This window comes from Salvelinus sp. IW2-2015, linkage group LG33, assembly GCF_002910315.2.
Source record: "Salvelinus sp. IW2-2015 linkage group LG33, ASM291031v2, whole genome shotgun sequence".
In the NCBI taxonomy this organism is placed as follows: domain Eukaryota; kingdom Metazoa; phylum Chordata; class Actinopteri; order Salmoniformes; family Salmonidae; genus Salvelinus; species Salvelinus sp. IW2-2015.
The window spans coordinates 7,142,744-7,162,408 of NC_036872.1; the positions used below are offsets into that span (position 1 = coordinate 7,142,744).

At 42.0% G+C, this 19,665-nt stretch overlaps 1 pseudogene; it reads left to right on the forward strand.

Moving 5' to 3' along the window:
* The first annotated feature begins 6,201 nt into the window (after positions 1 to 6,201).
* LOC111958092 (TNF receptor-associated factor 2-like) lies at positions 6,202 to 19,581 on the forward strand (annotated as a pseudogene).
* Positions 19,582 to 19,665: the final 84 nt, after the last annotated feature.

Consider the following 19,665-nt stretch of genomic DNA (forward strand, 5'->3'; position numbering starts at 1 on the left):
TTAAATATATTAAAGAAGCAGGCACTAGTTTGCATCAAGTCTGTCTTGAGCTTTTGGCCAAACATTCTCATCCCCAGGTTCTCATTGTTCATGCACCTGGGGAAAAACCTTTTGGCATGACGAATCCAAGCCTGACATAGGTCTGGATTGAGGTCATTGCATGCCTGATCCATGGCCTGAAGGAGAATGGTACGCTCAGGGTAATGGCATCTTCCACTTGTATCGTAATTGTTACGAGTTTTGGGTTTTCCCATTTTTGTTTTAAAGGTTGAACTTTAGCACGTTAGCACGTAGGGTGCACAGATTGGTGTCACCTCATTAGTCAGTATGTGTTACATCTGTGCTGGTTGCCATCTCATTAGGGAGAAGGTGTTTTATCTGTGCTGGCCCAGGTGATATTTAAGAGTGGCTAGAGCAGTGCTACACTTGTCTTGAGAGATGTGGAGGGTCAACACCTTTAGTTGGCACTCCCTGTTTGATTTCTAGAAAAACATTCCTTTGTCTGATCTTTAAGTTTAGTGTGGGTTTTTATTTTGTTTGCCTTCTTGGGAAAATTTAGAAGGTACTCATGGTGGGTGTTTTTTAGGTCACAGTTGTTGTTGCTAGTCAACTTTCAGTGGATACCCCCGTGAGTGTCTTTCCGAACCCCTCCTAGAACCCTACCTTGTTTTGTTTTGGTTGTTGTCAGTGACTCTTTGTTAATTCCCTTTTCTGTTTGAGCAACAATTTTAGGTTTTCTTGCTGGGGAACGTAACAGTAATCATGTATTGTATATTGTACTTATGTATTGTAGTGGTCCAGTACATGACTCTGTTTGTAAGAGCACGGCACTAGCAACACGAGTTGTGTGTTCCATTCCCACTGTGGTCACATAGAAAAATGTGCAGTCTCATTTGTCACTTTGGATAAAAGCGTCTGCAATGTAAATGGCATACAGTGCATTCGGAAAGTATTCAGACCCCTTTACATTTTCCACATTACAGCCTTATTCTAAAATGGATTAAAGGGAGAAAATTATCTCTTATCAATTTACACACAATACCCCATAACGACCAAGCAAAAACAGGTTCAGAGTTTTCCTCTCAAGCTCTGTCAGGTTGGATGGGGCGCTTCGCTGCACAGCTATTTTCAGGTCTCTCCAGAGATGTTAGATCGGGTTCAAGTCCAGGCTCTGGCTGGGCCACTCAAGGACATTCAGAGACTTGTCCTGAAGCCACTCCTGCGTTGTCTTGGCTGTGTGCTTAGGGTCATTGTCCTGTTGGAAGGTGAACCTTCGCCCAGTCTGGGGTCCTGAGCACTCTGGAGCAGGTTTATATCATGGATCTCTCTGTACTTTGCTCCGTTCATCTTTCCCTCGATCCTGTCTAGTCTCCCAGTCCCTGCCGCTGAAAAACATCCCCACAACATGATGCTGCCACAACCATGGTTCACCGTAGGGATGGTGCCAGGTTTCCTCCAGACGTGACGCTTGGCATTCAGGCCAAAGAGTTCAACCTTAGTTTCATCAGACCAGAGTATCTTGTTTCTCATGGTCAGTGTCCTTTAGGTGCCTTTAGGCAAACCCCAAGCAGGCTGTCGTGCTTTTTACTGAGGAGTGGCTTCCGTCTGGCCTCTCTACCATAAAGGCCTGACTGGTGAAGTGCTGCAGAGGTGGTTGTCCTACTGGAAGATTCTTCCATCTCCACAGAGGAACTCAGGTTTTTGGTCACCTCCCAGGTTTTTGGCCCCTCTCCCGCGGTTGCTCAGTTTGACCGGGCAGCCAGCTCTTGGAAGAGTCTTGGTGTTTCCAAACTTCTTCCATTTAAGAATGATGGAGGCCACTGTGTTCTTGGGGACCTTCAATGCTGCAGATATTTTTGGGGGCCCTTCCCCAGATCTGTGTCTCGACATAATCCTGTCTCGGAGCTCTACGTACAATTCCTTCCACCTCATGGCTTGGTCTTTGCCCTGACATGCACTGTCAACTGTGGGACCTTATATAGACAGCTGTGTGCCTTTCCAAATCATGTCCAATCAATTGAATTTACCACAGATGTAGAAACATCTTAAGGATGATCAATGGAAACAGGATGTCCCTGAGCTCAGTTTTGAGCTTCATTGCAAAGGGTCTGAATACTTAGTTGCAAGAAAAAGTTGTCATTATTGGGTATTGTGTGTAGATTGATTAGGAAAATATTTAATTGAATACATTTTAGAATAAGGCTGTAATGTGGAAAGCCTAAGGGGTCTGACTACTATTTATTTTACCTTTATTTAACTAGGCAAGTCAGTTACAAACAAATTCTTATTTTCAATGACGGCCTAGGAACAGTGGGTTAACTGTCTTGTTCGGGGGCAGAATGACACATTTTTACCTTGTCAGCTCAGGGATTCAATCTTGCAATCTTTCGGTTAATTGTCCAACGCTCTAACCACTAGGCTACCTGCTGCCCCTATCTGAATGCACTGTATATTATGGTAGTACAGTACTGTATTGGCCAATGCAATTTTACTAAAACAGTGTGAATCCCACCCCAGCAACTTCATTGTGGATACAGGTTTACTGTATAGGGGATGCATGTTACATACAGTACATCTTGGATATTGTCAATGTCCGATTTTACTGTGAATTAAGTCATAATATTACAGTACATATACTTTATGTTTCTAATTTACAGACATACATTTCCATTATGGTCTCAATCTTATTAGTAGACAAACCCGTTAGAAATCTATAGGTTCACCAAATGGTTTAGTGATTATCAGTTAGGAGAAGTTAGATGAATTAATAGTCAAATGCATTGAAACAAATGAGAAGTATCAAATTAAAGTTTATTGGTCGCGTACACAGATTTGCAGATGTTATCGCAGGTGCAGCGAAATACTTGTGTTCCTAGCTCCAACAATGCAGTAATACCTAGCAATGCACAACAATGCAGGCATAATACAAAAATGAAGACATTGAGAAATATCAGAACGAAGAAAAATCATATCAAAAATAATGTGAGAATTGCATTGTGAAAGGCAAATGACTTTATATGAACATGTATTGCAATGTGAAACGTGTATTTCTAGATGAAACACTGATTAAGTGACTGATGTGTGTTTAGTGCTTAGTTTTGTAACAACTGCCTTTTTGATGATCTATTTTTAGTTTTGTACTGAGAGTTGTGAAAATGTATCACACACTTGTGAAAAATGTACCAAAGGATTGAAAGCCTGTTATATACCCCCCCCCCCCCCCCCCAACCCAACCCCTGAAAATGAGTGTCTGTGTCTAAGAACCTATGGAACCTCTAGTGGTGATCTGCTAAACTGCAACCTTATCCAATACCTTAATAGCCTTGACCCACGATCCGTGGGAGTTTCTAAGGCATGAAATCGTGCATGTCCTTCAAAAGAACTCCCCCATAGGAAGACAACTGACTGCTGTTCTCATATTCTTTCCCCTAAATGCACAATGTCCTTCACACTTGTTGCCCTTTGTTACCCAAAAAAGATGCATAAATGGTTTGTGTTGAATGGAAAGGAATGAGACCAGGCAGACATTTGTAAACAGTCTATCATATGCTGCAATGATTATTACCTCTGGATGTTTTCAATCTAAGCCAACTCTCCTGATTGTGCTACTTCCCTGGATGTGGTGATGTCCATTGCTTTTTCTTGAATCCTTATACTGTGTTTGAATGTTCTCCACCAAATGTAATAAATGCTTACATTTTCTAAATGAGTCTCCCTTGGTGCGTCAGAACTATTTCTGTGTCATGCCTATTTTTGATTATCTGACTCCAGTCGACACATCTATGCTTTTTAATTACTCTTCACCAGTCAGGGAGACTAGAACAAGGCTAATTGAATAGATGCGCCTAGATTACATATATTCTCTCTCTCTCTCTCTCTCTCTCTCTCTCTCTCTCTCTCTCTCTCTCTCTCTCTCTCTCTCTCTCGACACTTTGAGCACTTGACATCATATGTCTCGCTCTTGCAGGCATCTTTAAATGTTGCAATGTCCCAAGGGAAGTTAGTTTAGTTTAGAAAGGAGTTGATGCAGTCACTAAAATAATCTCATGATCTCATGATTGGTAGAATATATTTCTCTTCTGCAATGTTTTTATTAGGACAAAATGCTTTGAAGTGTGAAAAGTACAAATGCTATCAAAAAGCTGCAATGTCTGCACATTTTAGAAATTGAATGGCTTTTCTGGCTTAAACATTTCAAAAATAAATGGTGGTCTAAAAAATGTGAAGTATTTCAAATATTTAGAGTGGTCTTGCTGAAACAAGCATATTATCTATGGCTCTAAGCAAAACACGTTTGTCCATGAGGCAGCTAACGATTAAGAATTCAACGGATGAATGGAATAGCCTATAACATCCAAGCATCATCATGCAATTCACAGCAGGCCTTTATGGCACTGGGAAACAAGTAGTTGATGCATTAACAGAGTCCTCATCTGTGTGTGCCCTGTCCAGCCAAGCACTCTAATTATCCCACCATATTGCAGCAATATACTCATTTGGTGAAGTACTTGACAATGACATTGACAGCACAGGGCTGTTGTGTGAGGAATACAAGAGGAAGTGGGGAGCGATGTGGATTAAATAATATCATTGTTTTGAGCCACTGTCATCATTACCCCATAAGAAGGCTGTGTTCCTGCTGTTCTGTTCCTCAGCAGACATGGGTTACATGGGTTCAAATACTATTGGAAATATTTCAAATACTTGAGCTCTAGTTTGCTCTACTCTGCCTGGAGTGACAAATGGGAGGGGTTTGCAGAGTTGTGATTATTCTATTGATTTGATTGTGCCAGGCAAGCTCAGTTTAAGTTTAAATAGTATTTGAACCCAGGTCTGTTCCTTAGCAGGGATATCAGGGTCAGTGATGTACATAGATACAAACAGTAAAGTTTGATGTTTACAGCAACTCTCAGTTCTTTGTGTTCAAGAATGCAGAAGAAGGCAGAAGTTTCCATACGTTTTTGTAAAAACAGTCCCACTCTTTAAGTCAAAATTTGATTGGTTGATTCCACTGTCACTCCAAAATGTTGCCCTAATACAGTTCAATGGCAGATTCCTTTATCTAGCTTTTGATGGCCTAGCCAATGGCCACCTAGCTAGCTGACTAGCTAAATATATCTCCCCAGAGACCATCAAAGAAAAATCCTGATTAAATGGGGGTTTTTCTCTTCAATGTTTCCTTTCCAACAACTGAAGAACGTCATTGAAAATAATAATTATCATTGTTATGATATTATTACAATCAATATTTTATAAATCCTTCTAGTAGGACGATTTGTCAGTTACATGTCAGTTACAATACACATTGTAGCCTAGTCTAGTAAATTGACCATGTGTATTAGGATGACGATGCCATTTTTCCTGGGACAGTTAGTTTCAGCCCCAATTCCATGTCTCGACTTTTCAGGCTACAGAAACATGTCCATTTGTCAGCAAGAGCATCAATTAATGTAGCCCTAATCTATGGCAATTGCAGAATGTCATTAGGGACATTTTTTGGTGTTTTGTAACAGTTCTCTATTACCATTCAGTGCACTGTTTGGATGATGGCATTATTTTTGAGTGGGATGAATGCACAGGCAGCCTAAGTGATTTGTTTGACAATCAGATAATACAAGGTAATACATTTTTATTGTTAAATGATATCTTTATCATTAGGCCCATATAAAAAGGAATGTCACATGATAATTCGCACTCTTCATACAACAACAAGCCAGATAGCTATGGATCAGTTTAATGTGACCTTATGAGAAGTCAAATGTTTATCTCATATTTTTTTTGAACAACCTCCACAAATGTATGAACAGTTTACATGTTTTGGTAATGTGCTCGTTGTTGTGATCATTTTCAAATACTGAACTGAGTTCTTCTGTACAACACATTTTTACTGACAGTAACAGCAACAATACTCACACACCTGTCATGTAAATAATGGGCCTCTATCACAAACTTGGTGTTCTGTGCTAGATGACAGGCAGGATGTGTGCAAATTATGGCACAGGGACTTTCCTATTTGGCGGATGTGACTGTAGTTGAGGCAATTGAACCGCCTCACAAATTCAGATAAATAAACTGCAATAAATGTTTGTGTGTGTATGTGTGAGAGAGAGAGAGAGAGAAAGAGAGAGAGAGAGCGAGAGGGAGAGACAACAGCATTGCAAAAACTGGCTCCTGGAAATGTTTACCCCTTATTTGAACACCATGCTTCATCACTGTAAAGTACATTTTTGCTTGGCACCACACATGGGGTTTTGGGGAAACATACAGAATTTTTCTCTCTTCAAAAATGATAAAGGTTGACACTATTTAATGGACGCATCATATAGTGGGAGAGAATAGTGACAATTCCAATCTTAAAAACAACTTGGTGATTTGTAGATCGAGTCTTGTTTAAAACCAGAGGACATCTTAGTGATTCATCTGTCCCAGGTGAAAATGAGTATCCTTCTGGATTTCCTCAAAGTATTTGCGATGATGTACCCCAGCAGAAGTACCTGTGCAGCAACTGTAATAACGTACTGAAGGAGGCACGTCAGACTTTGTGCGGCCACCGCTACTGCCTCGCTTGTTTTAATTGGTTAGTGAGGTAAGGCATTCCAATTATTTATATTCTAAGTTTTGCGAAACATCTTCATTAATAACCAAAGTTAACCATTTCCTCATATCACACTCTTGCCAGGTCTTTGTATGCAATATAGTCTGCATTTCCCTTTTTTGCCTTCCCCTTATGTTTTTAAAGGTTAAGATATTACAATTATATGTTAACATATTTGTGTTTATTGTATTTAAATCTAATACCGCATGTTCATTGTTGTTGTTTAGGTACAGTAACAACCTTGTTTGCAAAATGTGCAAAGAAGAGGATCCGAGCTCAGAGAGTGAAACAAGCATACTGACATCAGACAATGTATGTATAGTATTACTGCACTGTGTATACTGTATATGCTGGCATAGTACAAGTGGATAGGGGGGAATGATATGGCAGGCCTCTATGAAGTTGAGAAAGGGAAAACTGTTTTTATGGCACACCTAGGTAGATAGCTTCGGTGAAAGACCTGCTTTAACAACACAAAGGATATCCTTTCATAAGATCATTTGAAATGTAGGCTACAGTTACCTTTTCAGTCTCAATATAATACTGCAGCCTCAATAAGAGAAATTTCCTGTAAAAAAAAAAACAACGACATGGGATGAATTTCATCAAAAATGAAACCGCTCTTAAAGAATTCCCCATGTCCCTGTATGTTTACATAAAGGTGTGAATATAATTTTCCCTTTTCATTATTTGACTAGTTTGCATGACACAGACACCAAGGTGCTGTGTGAATGAGCATGAAGTGGGTAGGGCACTGCTCTAACATTGGGAGGCAAGATTCAATGTATTCCTACAGTAGGTACACAATCAAATAGAGGCTCTATAACATTGGTGCTTCTAGTGTTATCCAAAGCGTTCCCCTTTACTCATTTACTTCTGGCATTCAAGCACTTGTGTTCCTACGCAAAATACATGTAAATATTTTATCTGGATAGAATAAATGATCCACATAACACTGATTGAGTTACAGTGGATTCGCAAAGTATTCAGACCCATTCACTATTCCCACAGTATGTTACGCTACAGCCTTATTCTAAAATTGATTAAATTGTTTTTTCACCTCATCAATCCACACACAATACCCCATAATGACAAAGCAAGTCCGGGCTCTGGCTGGGCCACTCAAGGACATTCATAAACTTGTCCCGAAGCCACCCTTGCATTGTCTTGGCTGTGTGCTTAGGGTCGTTGACCTGTTGGAAGGTGAACCTTCGCCCCAGTCTGAGGTCCTGAGCGCTCTGAAGCAGGTTTTCATCAAGGATCTCTCTGTACTTTGCTCCGTTCATCTTTCCCTCGTTCCTGACCCATCTCCCAGTCCCTGGTGCTGAAAAATATCCCCACAACATGACGCTGCCACCACCACCATGCTTCACCCACCGTAGGGATGGTGCCAAGTTTCCTCCAGACGTGACGATTGGCATTCAGGCCAAAGAGTTCAATCTTGGTTTCATCAGACCTGAATATCTTGTTTCTCATGGTCTGAGAGTCCTTTAGGCAAACTCCAAGCGGGCTGTTGTGCCTTTTACTGAGGAGTAGCTTCCGTCTGGCCACTCTGCCATAAAGGCCTGATTGGTGGAGCGCTGCAGAGATGGCTGTCCTTCTGGAAGGTTCTCCCATCTCCACTGAGGAACTCTGGAACTCTGTCAGAGTGACCATCAGGTTCTTGGTCACCTCCCTGACCAAGGCCCTTCTCCCCAGATTGCTCTAGGAAGAGTCTTGGTGGTTCCAAAATTCTTCCATTTAAGACGAATGGAGGCCACTGTGTTCTTGGGGACCTTCAATGCAGCAGACATGTTTTGTGTACCCTTCCCACGGGCAATTCCTTCGACTCATGGCTTGGTTTTTGCTTTGACATGCAATGTCAACTGTGGGACCTTAAATAGACAGGTGTATGCCTTTCCAAATCTTGTCCAATCAATTTAATTTACCACAGGTGGACTCCAATCAAGTTGTAGAAACATCTCAAGGATGATCAATGGAAACAGGATCCACCGGATGTCAATTTCGAGGCTCATAGCAAAGGGTCTGAATACTTATGTCAATAAGTTATTTATGTTTTTTATTTGTAATACATTTGCAAACATTTATAAAAACTTGTTTTTGCTTTGCTATCGTGTGGTATTGTGTGTAGATTGATGAGGAAAATGTTTTACTTAATCAATTTTAGAATAAGGCTGTAAAGTAACAGAATGTAGAAAAGTCAAGGGGTCTGAATATTTTCCGAATGCACTGTATTGCATACTATTTAGCTCCCCAAAACAGGAGACATAATCCACACCTTCTGATCAGAGCCTGTATTTGGATTTTAGCAGAAAGGTCATACAATTGAACTCACCAGAGAATTGCAGTAACCTGAACTTTTTCATTGCTCTGGTGTTACTCCGCTCAGGGGATATAAGGTTTAAGAAAGACATTGAATGTGTAAAGATGCTAGAATGGAGTGGTGTAATTAGAATGTCTGTAGAGTTGACAACGTTCCACGTGTTGATATTTGTCTGGCGTGAATTAGTCCATTGCTGAGGCCCTGAAACCATAGAAAGAGAACGGCTAGAACGGACATTCCCATTCACGTCAATATTGTATTTCTATGGCTGAGACGTGTCTCACCAATACATCATTATTGTGATAAGTGATATATTATGTCAGTAGGTAACATATAACTAATGCATCAGTATACGTGACATAACTAGATTGGTAAAAAAGCCTTATTTCAACTTATTCTAATGAGACCATGTTGGTCTTCACTGTAACCGAAGGAATGTGGTTCAGCATGTGGTTCTATAACGGCACAAGGCGAGACCCAGATGCAGACACGGGAGGCGGATGGTTTGAGTCTTGATATTTATTAAACAATCCAAAAGGGGTAGGCAAGAGAATGGTCGTGGACAGGCAAAAGTTCAAAACCAGTTCAGAGTCCAGGAGGTACAGAGCAGCAGGCAGGCAGAACGGTCAGGCAGGCAGGTACGCAGTCCAGAAAACAGGCAAGGGTCAAAACCGGGAGGACTAGCAAAAGAGAATAGAAGCAGGAGTACAGGAAAACACACTGGTTGACTTGAAAAACATACAAGACGAACTGGCACAGAGAGACAGAAAACACAGGGATATATACACCAGGGATAATAAGCGACACATGGATGGGGTGGAGACAATCACAAGACAGGTGAAACAGATCAGGGTGTGACAGGTTCAGCATCAGAATGGGGTCAGCATCAGAATGGGGTTCAGCACCCGAATGGGGTTCAGCATCAGAATGGGGTTCAGCATCAGCTCCTCCAAACATCCTAGGCAGAAGAGACACCCCATAATCGTCTCACTTGTTTAATTAGAATTTTGGTTTGTTGTGCTAAAATAATAGGCCTTGAGTATATTCATATCAATATCAGTTGGAAAAGTCTATTTTCAGGACAGATGACTCCTATATTTTGATTTAATTGGCCATAGTGAATACGTTGAGCATCACAGTGTAATGGAAACTGAGCTTGTTATACAGTAACTCAAATGTTTTACTTTATATTTACGTTCATCTTCCCTTGTATGCTCACAAAGCAAAGGCTTGACTGTCTCTGACTGTTACTTACCCAGTGGGTGCATTGTTGGTTGTCAGTTTTAAGAAGCTACTGTTGTATTGAATGATTTATTGTTATTATTATTATTATGATGATTAAAGAGATAAAATGGCTTTGTGTATTTGTTGCTTTTGAGCGGTAGAGACACAGCAGAGCTTTAAAGTTCCACTTCAAACTGTATCAACTAACAACAATGACAGCCAGAGAACGTTGTCATTTAAACCAGTTTAGCACTGAAGAAAGCACCGGTGTGATATGTAGAAATCAAGCTATTCTTTATTGTGCAAAAAAAAAACATTTTCCCTCTGAGGAAAATGTAACATGGTGGTACTGAATTAAGGACTGAATTAGTAATTGAAGTACTGAAAGTTTATCTTAATTCTCCTATGTGTTACTGCAGCTATTCAGTGATGCTGCCATCAATAAGGAGATCTTGGATTGAAAGTGCATTGTGCTAACCAAGGGTGCTCCTGGAGGAGTATTCTCAAGGACTTTGAGGTATTGACACTGTTTTACACATTTGTGAATGATACAATTAAAAATTGATATTTTTTTTCATCATGTGACCATTTTAATACCTACCCACTGTAATTACATCAGGGTCAGGGCCCAATTTTTCAGTAAAGCAAAAGTCCTGTTGTAGAAAACCTTCAGACAATTTAAGAGCAAAATATTTTAAATTGGTACCAAAATAATGAATACATTTTAGAACTAATGAGGACAATTGCCCCTGATGGCTGATATTGACTTTGCGCTGCTATCAAGATGTTTATCCTCCAAGTGGATTGATTCACTGAAATGTTGTGCTGAGCTTGGGTTAGTTTATTGTGATTTCTGAATTGTCTCGAATCCTCTTTCAGGAGAAACAGGAGCAATGAGAGTATGCCCTGATCCCCTGCAACATTGGCTGTGGTCACATGGTGCTGCGAAAGGCCTTCGCCTGTCACCTGGAGAAGGCCTGTCCAAACAATATGTCAGTGTTCCCCACATGCTGCCGCTCTATGGGCCCCTCAGAGCTACAGGTAAGACAGGCCCAAATAATTAACTTCCAGTTGTGCACTCAGTAGCTGTCAAACTAACCACCTCGTCTAAGTTGCAAGTCCTGCCACTGACAGGTCTTGCTGAGATTCTCAAATGTTCAGCCCTGGTATGAAGTGTTTTTCCTCCTGGAAATAAATAGCCAGTGTATGGTTTCCTGTGGTTTTATACTGCAGGGGCTACAGTTGCTGGGAATTCTACAAAATAAGTTAGAATTGGTCTCTAGTGGAAAACCTTGTTGGGGACGAGGTCAGTGTGACATTGGTTGGGTCCCCACAGAGCAGCTCAAGCAGCAGTGTCTCCAATGTTTACTGCTGCCCCATATTCCCTTTCACCACTGATCTGGGAAGGTCAGGGGGCTGCCGAGAGCTTTGGACCACAGCGAAAGGGAGCAGAAAGCCACAGAACTTTAGACTCAAGAAAAGTTAGGTTAACCATTAGGGGGAAGGGCATCATGATTTGGGAAGAAATGTATCAAATGTATTGTAAGAAGCAGTTGCAAAAGCATTCTGTGTGTAGACTACTGATTACACTAAAATAGTAATACTGTACTCTTAAGTTGTCCAGTCTCTTGACAACAAGGTAGACGAAATTCGAGCAAGGGTTGCCTTCCAGAGAGACATCAGAGATTGTAACATTCTCTGTTTCACAGAAATATGGCTCCCTCGGGATATGTTATCAGAGTCGGTACAGCCACCCGGTTTCTTCACGCATCGCGCCGACAGAAACAAACATCTCTCTGGTAAGAAGAAGGGCGGGGGTGTACACCTTATGATTAACGAGTCGTGGTGTGATCATAACTTACAGGAACTCAAGTCCTTTTGTTCACCTGACCTAGAATTTCTTATAATGAAATGCCGACCGCATTATCTACCAAGAGAATTCTCTTCGATTATAATCACAGCCATGTATACCCCCCCCCCCCCAAGCAGACACCTCGACGGCCCTGAAAGAACTTCATTGGACTCTATGTAAACTGGAAACCACATATCCTGAGGCAGCATTTATTGTAGCTGGGGATTTTAACAAAGCTAATCTGAAAACAAGGCTCCCTAAATTTTATCAGCATATCGAATGTGCGACCAGGGCTGGCAGCATTCTGGATCATTGCTACTGTAACTTCCGCGACGCATACAAAGCCCTCCCTCGCCCTTCTTTCATCAAATCTGACCACGACTCCATTGTGTTGCTCCCAGCCTATAGACAGAAACTAAAACAGGAAATGCCCGTGCTCAGGTCTGTTCAACGCTCGTCCGACCAATCGGATTCCACGCTTCAAGATTGCGTCGATCACGTGGACTGGTTTATGTTCCGGATAGCCTCAGACAACAACATTGATGTATACTCTGATTCGGTGAGCGAGTTTATTAGCACGTGCATCGGTGATGTTGTACCCACGGTGACTATTAAAACCTTCCCCAACCAGAAACCGTGGATTGATGGCAGCATTTGCACAAAACTGAAAGCGCAAACCACTGCTTTTAATCATGGCAAGGCGACCAAAAACATGACCGAATACAAAAAGTGTAGCTATTCCCTCTGCAAGGCAATCAAACAAGCTAAGCGTCAGTATAGAGACAAAGTAAAATCGCAATTCAACGGCTCAGATACGAGACGTATGTGGCAGGGTCTACAGACAATCATGGATTACAAAAAGAAAACCAGCCCCATCGCGGACACTGACGTCCTGCTCCCAGCCAAACTAAACAACTTCTTTGCTTGCTTTGAGGACAATACAGTGCCACTGACATGGCCCGCTACCAAAACCTGCGGGCTCTCCTTCACCGCAGCCAACATGAGTAAAACATTTAAACGCGTTAACACTCGCAAGGCTGCCGGCCCAGACGGCATCCCTAGCCGCGTCCTCAAAGCATGCGCAGACCAGCTGGCTGGTGTGTTTACGGACATATTCAATCAATCCCTATCCCAGTCTGCTATTCCCAAATACTTCAAGAGTGCCACCATTGTTCCTGTTCCCAAGAACGCTAAGGTAACTGAGCTAAACGACTATCGCCCCGAAGCACTCACTTCTGTCATCATGAAGTGCTTTGAGAGACTAGTCAAGATCATTTCACCTCCACTCTACCTGACACCCTAGACCCACTCCAATTTGCTTACTTCCCCAATAGGTCCACAGATGACGCAATCGCAATCACACTTCACACTGCCCTAACCCATCTGGACAAGAGGAATACCTATTTAAGAATGCTGTTCATCGATTACAGCTCAGCATTTAACACCATAGTACCCTCCAATCTTGTCATTAAGCTTGAGACCCTGTGTCTCGACCCCGCCCTGTGCAATTGGGTCCTGGACTTTTTGACGGGCTGCCGCTAGGCGGGGAAGGTAGGAAACAACATCTCCACCCCGCTGATCTTCAATACTGGGGCCTCACAAGGGTGCGTTCTCAGCCCTCTCCTGTACTCCCTGTTCACCCATGACTGCGTGGCCATGCACACCTCCAACTCAATCATCAAGTTTGCAGACGACACTACAGTGGTAGGCTTGATTACCAACAACGACGAGACGGCCTACAAGGAGGAGGTGAGGGCCCTCGGAGAGTGGTGTCAGGAAAATAACCTCACACTCAACATCAACAAAACAAAGGAGATGATCGTGGACTTCAGAAAACAGCAGAGGTAGCACCCCCCTTTCCACATCGACGGGACAGTAGTGGAGAAGATGGAATGTTTTAAGGTCTTCGGCGTACACATCATGCACAAACTGAAATGGTCAACCCACACAGACAGGATGGTGAAGAAGGTGCAAAAGCGCCTCTTCAACCTCAGGAGGCTGAAGAAATTTGGCTTGTCACCGAAAACACTCAAAAACTTTTACAGATGCACAATCGAGAGCATCCTGTCGGCTGTATCACCGCCTGGTGTGGCAACTGCTCCGCCCACAACCGTAAGGCTCTAGAAGGAAGTGAGGTCTTCACAACGCATCACCGGGGGCAAACTACCTGCCCTCCAGGACACCTACACCACCCGATGTCACAGGAAGGCCAAAAAGATCATCAAGGACAACAACCACCCGAGCCACTGCCTGTTCACCCCGCTATCACCCAGAAGGCGAGGTCAGTACATGTGCATCAAAGCTGGGACCGAGACACTGAAAAACAGCTTCTATCTCAAGGCCATCAGACTGTTAAACAGCCATCACTAACATTGAGTGGCTGCTGCCAACATACTGACTCAAATCTCTAGCCACTTTAATATTTAGAAAATTGGATGTAATAAATGTATCACTAGTCACTTTAAACAATGCCACTTTATATAATGTTTACATACCCTACATTACTCATCTCATATGTATATACTGTACTCTATACCATTTACTGCATCTTGCCTATGCTGCACAGCCATCACTCATCCATATATTTACATCTACATATTCTAATTCATTCCTTTACACTTGTGTGTATAAGGTAGTTGTTGTGAAATTGTTAGATAACTTGTTAGATCTTACTGCACGGTCGGAACTAGAAGCAAAAGCATTTCGCTACACTCGCATTAACATCTGCTAACCATGTGTATGTGTAACGGCGTTCTAGATCTTCCTCCTCCTCAGACGAGGAGAGGAGAGAAGGATCGGAGGACCAATACGCAGCGAGGTATGATGACATAATGTAATTTATTGAAAGACGAACACYAACACGAAAACACTTGGAAAATTACAAAATAAGAAAACGACGTAGACGAAACCTGAACATGGAACTTACATAACTACACGCAGAACTCACGGACAGGAACAGACTACATCAAACAAATGAACAGCCAAAACAGTCCCGTGTGGTGCACAGACACGGAAGACACAGGAGACAATCACCCACCAACAAACAGTGTGAACAGCCAACCTATATATGGTTCTCAATCAGAGGAAAACGTCAAACACCTGTCTCTGATTGAGAACCATATAAGGCTGATTACAAGACCTAAACATAGAAACACAAAACATAGAAATGCCCACCCACACTCACGCCCTGACCGACTAACACATACAAAACAACAGAAAATAGGTCAGGAACGTGACAGTATGTGACCAATAAAATTGAGTTTGATTTGATTAAATACTGTATTTAATCAATGGTATATTACTAGATCTCTCGTGTAGCTATCGATTCCATGAAGAAGAAAAAAACTGTAGGGCTACATTGTATTGTTTCTCTCAACATCTTCAGCATTTATGTGTGTAGTTTTACAGAAACCCTCATGTCACAGTCCTGGGGAGAAAAAGACGACAACAGCTAATAAAAAAACATTGTTTTTAATGTAGTGGCTATCAAATCCAATGATGTTATTTGTTGTATAGCTACTGATCGTTTTTGTTTAACACTTTTTGTTGTTGTTGCATGACGTGTTAATTGTCAAAATTGTCTTGATTCTACAGAAAAATCCTCTTCCAGGTTCCAAAAGGCAAGACACTTGTGTTTTCTCTGAAGTTCGTTGGACATTTAAGGTAATCTAATAATTCCAATATTGCATTACAGTAAAATGATTGAATTACAAGAAATGGGGCATCAAATACAAAGAACGTGTGGCATATTGAAAAGCTTTTGCTGTACAGTTATTTATGTTTTTGTCTTTCAATCCCATGTATCTTAGGGGACCATAGAGAAGGTGAGAGGCCATGAGAACAGCAGCCATGTCAGCCACCTTCAGCTCCTGCTGCGTGCCCGCCACCACCAACAGCAGTGACCTGCAGTTCTCCCCACTGATAGCCCAGTTATCCTTGCCTGGTGCAGAAGCTATGGTTGAACATCTGCCCTAGCTCAGAGAGGCTCTGTCTGACTTGAAAATCCACTGGGACACGGGGCTGTCAGAGGGGGAGCTGGAGGCGGATGGAAGGGACAGATGGGATAGCTCAGCAGCTCACAGTCTGCGAGATGATGACCAGGTGACCATCCTCATGGACATAAGGCTGCAGATAGACACACTGCAGCAGAGGGTCCAGATATCGGAGAACATCATCTCTGTCCTGAACAGGGAGGTGGAAAAGACCCAGCTGAGCGTGGAGGCTTTGGAGAGGGAGAACCAGAGCAGCCAGGACATGATTCACCAATTAGAAATAAAGGTACAGTATATTGTGAGTCATAGAACACAGTCATCTTTTTGGACCAGTTATATGACCTAATGCTGTTTCATTCCAGGGCATGCCATGAACATTAAAAAAAAGGTGTAATTATACTTCTTAAAACAAACATTAAAGGTTCAATGCAACCATTAAAAAAAAATCTCAATATCAAATAATTTCTGGAAAACAATGAAGTACCTTACTGTGATTGTTGTCAATTAAAATGGTCAAAAATAAACAAAAACATTGGTTCTTAGCAAAGAGCAATTTCTCAATAAATTATTTTTGATAGGACTGTCTCGGAGTGGTCTGAGGGGGAGGGGAAAACTGAAAACTAGCTGTTATTGACAGAGAGGTTTGGAACCCTGTTTCTTATTGGTCTCTTTGTTACATCTGCTCCTGCCACGCCCTCTACTTCTCATCCTGTGTCTCCATAACCTGCCGCCACTCCCCCAGTGCTCTCTCCCTCCCTCTCTCTCTGTGTGGGTGTATGTGATTGTGTGAGTGGAGACAAGTGTGCTGGAGGCAGAGCAGATCCCCACCAGCTGCAACTTGTTCCATAATCAAGACCTCTACAAATACTCAGCCCTGCCACTTCCACGCTGCCAGATCATAGCCTCTGCTCAGTCAGTCTGTGGTTCAAGCCTGTTCCTGCATAGATCTTGTTATCCTGTTGAGCCTGGTTTTCCCTAGCCTGACGCTCCTTTTCTCTCTGCTACAGTTCCGTCCGCTCCGACTCTGGTCGCTGTCTCCAGTCCCTCATCTCGACAGTCCTGCCCCCCTGCTCTACTACTTTCTTGGATTCCGCTCCGGACCTGCTTACCCTGCCCCTACTGCTTTTTAATAAATACCTTGTCCCTGTCTCCTCGTCTGAGTCTGCACTTGGGTACACCTGCTCCGCCACACGTAACACTAACTAATTTACCACCTGATGTCACCAGGCAGGCCAAAACTCCATCCCACCAAAACAGTCTTTTCAAACAGCTCTTACACTAAAGGCATTATCATAATTTGTACAGTATTTTTCCAACCTCATAGTGTGGAAATATATTTAAAACACAGGAAATCTAGTTTTTGACTGCTCTGGGCCTTTAAGAAGTGCATGTGTCAACTATCCTCCCAAATTACAGAAAGTAACTTTTCTGATGCTCCTAATTTGCAGTGGTAGAATTGTAGCCTTATAATTGCTCTATACACTCACTGGTCTTGAGAATAATAAAATGCTGGTCTGGCTGAACATTGAGGGGGAAGGGAGAGCATTAAATGTCACATCTTGGTTGGAAAAATGGACTGTTGACAAGAATGTATTTCGCTTTCCTGAAAAATGTCCATTTATATCCCGTTTTAGCAAGCGTCCCTCTCCTACTCTTAAAGTAGAGAGCCTCTTCTCATGTAACAGTACATAGAATAACCCTAACCCACCTCCCCACAAAATTAAACAGATTTTATCTCCAGCAAACAATACTTATGAGTGTACATTTTTTATAGAAACACATTACCAGGTTCTCTCTGCTTTTTTCACTGGCCGTTGAAATGTCAGCTTAATTAACAGAAAAGTGCGATGTCATTTTATATTTAAAAAATACGTCCTCATCTTAAAATCACTGTTCTAATTTCTCTCAAATCAAAAACAAAACGTTATTGAACAGTAAACAAAACGAAGCAGTAATTGTATATTTTCAAAACAAACATCTCTCAGACAGTCAGCTGAAATTGAAAGGTCCTAAACATAACATTTAGTTACGTGTTATCTGACCAGGATAATGGGGGTGATTCAGCTACAATGCAATGTCAAGACTTGCGACAACAATACAATTTCAGAACACTCGGCGAGAACAAATTATAGAGGGGACCAAATAGATGTATCTGACAACAGACATCACCAGTGTTCTGTGTGATGTCTGTTGTTTGTATCGGCCTACTTTATTGTGGAGGATGTTGATATTTGTAACCTAACTATGCCTTCTTAAGAAGATGAAATCTGTTTCATTTTGTGGGGAGGGGGGTTAGGGCTTATTCTATGAGCATGAGAAGAGGCTCTCTACTTTAAGAGTAGGAGAGGAGCGTTTGCGGAAGCGGGAAATAAATGGATTTTTTTTCAGGAAGGCGGAATTCATTCTTGTCAACAGTCCATTTTTCCAACCAAGATGTGACATTTCATGCTCTCCCTTCCCCCTCAATGTTCAGCCAGACCAGCATTTTATTATTCTCATTTTCTTCAAGAATAGTGGGTGTGTGCAGCAATACTAAGGCTACAATTCCACCCCTGCAAATGATGAGCATCAGAAAAGTGACTTTCTTGATTTTATTAGCCTACCTTTCTGTAATGTGGGAGGATAGTTGACGCATGCACTTCTTAATTGCCCATGTGGGGATTAATAAAGTTGAATGGAATTGATTGTTGCCCTGTAGGTGACAGAGCAGCAGCACAGACTGGCCAGGAAAGATCTTGTCATCAGCTCCCTGAAAGAAAGCCTCCGCGCCCACCAGGAGGTCTCCTATGACGGTAATTTCATCTGGAGGCTGTCTGACCTCAGTTACAAAATGGAGGCCATCTCTGGCCATTGGAATAGGCCTAACCTGTACTCTCCTGGTACAGTATTCTTTCAATTTCACCTTAAACAGAAAAGCCAGTGGTGGAGGACAGTCAATTCACAGGGACAGTCTTCTATGCACATGGCATAAAATAGGCCTTCATTAGAGCGCTTAATTTGAACAAAATAGTTTTTATGTACAACCTTTGAAACATTACACAGACAGACACGTTCCCTCCAATATTAACATTTGTATCCACTGAAATGCTGGCACAAGTTTGAATCAGCGTTTTGTGTCCTCTGCTTTTTCTAGCATTCTACACATCCAGGTATGGATTCAAGGTGTGTATGACGCTGTATCTGAATGGTGATGGGGTGGGAAAAGGCACTCATATCTCTCTCTTCTTTGTGATCATGAAGGGGGAGTATGATCCCCTTCTCTCATGGCCGTTCAAGCACAAGGTAAGGCTCTCTCTGTAATACCTGTGTAACAGACATCATAGATTGTTTATTTAGAGGGCTGAGGTTTTCAACTGAAATGTTTGTTAATGTCAAAAAACAAACAACAAAATCTCCTCATGAGTCATTATAGTTCTAGTTCTCATCTCTTTCCCTCTGCATCATTAAGGTAAGTAAGTATCGAGTCAGCCATCTTTTGAAGTATGTCTGTAAGACATGTTAAGGTTTAATCCGTATATCTCCTTTCCAGGTCACTTTCTTTTTGCTTGATCAGAATCACTGAGAAAATGTGATTGACGCCTTGTTTTATGCATAGATATGTCCACAACATGAGCCCGTGGTAGGTAGGTAGGTAGGTAGGTAGGTAGGTAGGTAGGTAGGTAGGTAGGTAGGTAGGGGA